General features: G+C 45.2%; 1 long non-coding RNA gene across 1 annotated transcript in view; it reads right to left on the bottom strand.

The window, feature by feature from the left end:
* LOC122544205 overlaps positions 1-2163 on the bottom strand; it is an 8448-nt gene that overhangs the window by 2610 nt on the left and 3675 nt on the right. The window contains exons 2-3 of the long non-coding RNA XR_006310294.1: positions 552-895; positions 374-412 (exon numbers count right to left, since the gene is read on the bottom strand). This is a non-coding gene — a long non-coding RNA (uncharacterized LOC122544205). The remainder of the gene's footprint in view (positions 1-373; positions 413-551; positions 896-2163) is intronic.

Genomic DNA, 2163 nt, shown 5'->3' on the forward strand with positions numbered 1-2163 from the left:
GTGGAAGGCCAGGTTACACCTGGATCAATATTACTCTACACTGATTTCACTCCCAATTCCATCAGTTTTCCAACAGGATGGTTCCATTCACATGGAAACGAGACTCCCCACACAGAATTCCAGAAACGCTAATGCTAACGGAAGCAGGAATTCTCAGAGTTCTGTACATGAGGGACAGGAAGGGGAGTCTCAGAAACAGAAAGAACAATTCCAGGGAGCTTAAGGACCAGTTCCAGGTAACAGTGACAGTAACTCACACCACTCACTCTAACTGAGTCATCTTTTCGTAAAATATCACACAGCATTTCAACCTATCCAGCATGATTCAATGTAAGAGCTGAAAACACATGCAGTAGTTTAGAAACAGATTTACCTGGTACAGGTGTGTTCGGTCCAGGTGTAGGAGCTCGCTCTAAAGAAAACATCATGTGTTTAGTACGGTGTGTGAAACAAACTGCAGAAATGTTCAAATACTCTAGACTAGTCAATTAACAATGAATGTGCCATCTCAAGTCAGAGATGAAACAATAGCTGAAATATAGACCTCCCACCTGTCACAGAGAGATTGACTTGAACAACTTTCTCCCAATGAAGTTGTTTTCTCCTCTTACTGTAAATCTCACGCTGATACACATCATGGTCTGTCTCCTTGAGGTCAGCAATAGAACTGACCAGTTGCCTTGTTCCAGTTGATCTTTGAACAGGTTTGTTCTGTTTCTGAACTGTGGGTCTTGTCTTGACAAGTCATCACTCCCATTGACAAACTTGTGTAAAAATTCATATTTGGGTGTCCTCCAGATTACCCATAAATCAGAGACTGAGCCATTCCCTTTGTAGGTACAGGGCAGTACAACCTGCTCCCCAAGGAACCCAGAAACTGGGACAGGCGTGTCACCTGGAAAAGATTGGAAGTATTTGTCCAGTATTCACTGCTACTATGTTATATCCCAATCCCATACCCAGTCCTATTCACAGCTTCTAAAATTATAATCTGCACTTACAAATTACTTCAAAATAAAATTAGATACTGTGACAGGTGACAACTGAGGATTAACTGATTTGATTGTGGATTCAAATAAATAGCCACAAACTCAAAATAACCCTATCTCCAAAAGGTGCCACTCCCCACCTCCCGAAACTGATCTCATCTCCCTCCACCATTAATCTGACAAACTTGGCACCTCTTGTCTAGATGGTGGGAAGTCAAATACAGTAATTATCCAAAGAGACTTGGGGGTTCAAGTGGATAGATATTTAAAATGGCAAGAACAGGAAATAATGAGAAGTAATGGAGTTCTAGTCTTTAAATCCAGAGGACTGGAGTACACGGATGCAGTCATTATGCTTAGACCCCACTTGGAATACTGTGAGCAGATCTGGGACCCGCACCGTAGGAAGGATAGACTGGCCTTGGAAAGAACACAAATGATCGGTTTACAAGAATGATACCAGGACTTCAGGGGTTAAAGTATAAAGAGAGATGACACAAATTATGTCTTTTTTTCTAGAATTTCAAAAGGTTGAGGTGATGTGATTGACATCTTCAAGATATTAACATGAAAAGGCAGGGTAGGTAGAGATAAACCATTTCCACTGATTGGGGATTGTAACATTTCTCATATGCCTGAACCCAGTGCTTAGTATGCAATCCCAATATCACTCTACCAAACTGTCCCATCCCAGTGTCACTGAGTGTTGCTCAGGGTCCAGATGCCACTGTTCCCATCCCAGGGGTTAATCTGAAGACATTAAGTGCCTTCCTTTCAGCTCCCTCCCATGATCACAGTGTGTAATGTGAGCCTACTGTGTCCCACTCCCTCAGTGGGTCCACTTGCAGCCCACACAGCACCTTAAAGCAAGAGGAATTCCTGATTCCCCCCACCCCCAGCGTTTGATCCCTGCTGAAATGTTCCAGCACTCACAGCACTGACCTGAAACAGCAGCAACAACAATTAGCAGCAGCAGCAGCAGCGGGGGGGGGGGAGTAGTTTCTGGGAGCTGTATCCCTGCAACAAGAAAACACACCTCCCCCTCCACCCTCTCTCCTCCCCCTCCACCCTCTCCCCCTCCCTCCATTCTCTCCCCCTCCCTCCACCCTCTCTCCTTCCCTCCTTGCACCCTCCCTCTCCCCTCCCCTCCCCCTCCACCCTCTCCCCTCCCTCC

Source organism: Chiloscyllium plagiosum, chromosome 47 (assembly GCF_004010195.1).
Source record: "Chiloscyllium plagiosum isolate BGI_BamShark_2017 chromosome 47, ASM401019v2, whole genome shotgun sequence".
NCBI classification, from domain to species: domain Eukaryota; kingdom Metazoa; phylum Chordata; class Chondrichthyes; order Orectolobiformes; family Hemiscylliidae; genus Chiloscyllium; species Chiloscyllium plagiosum.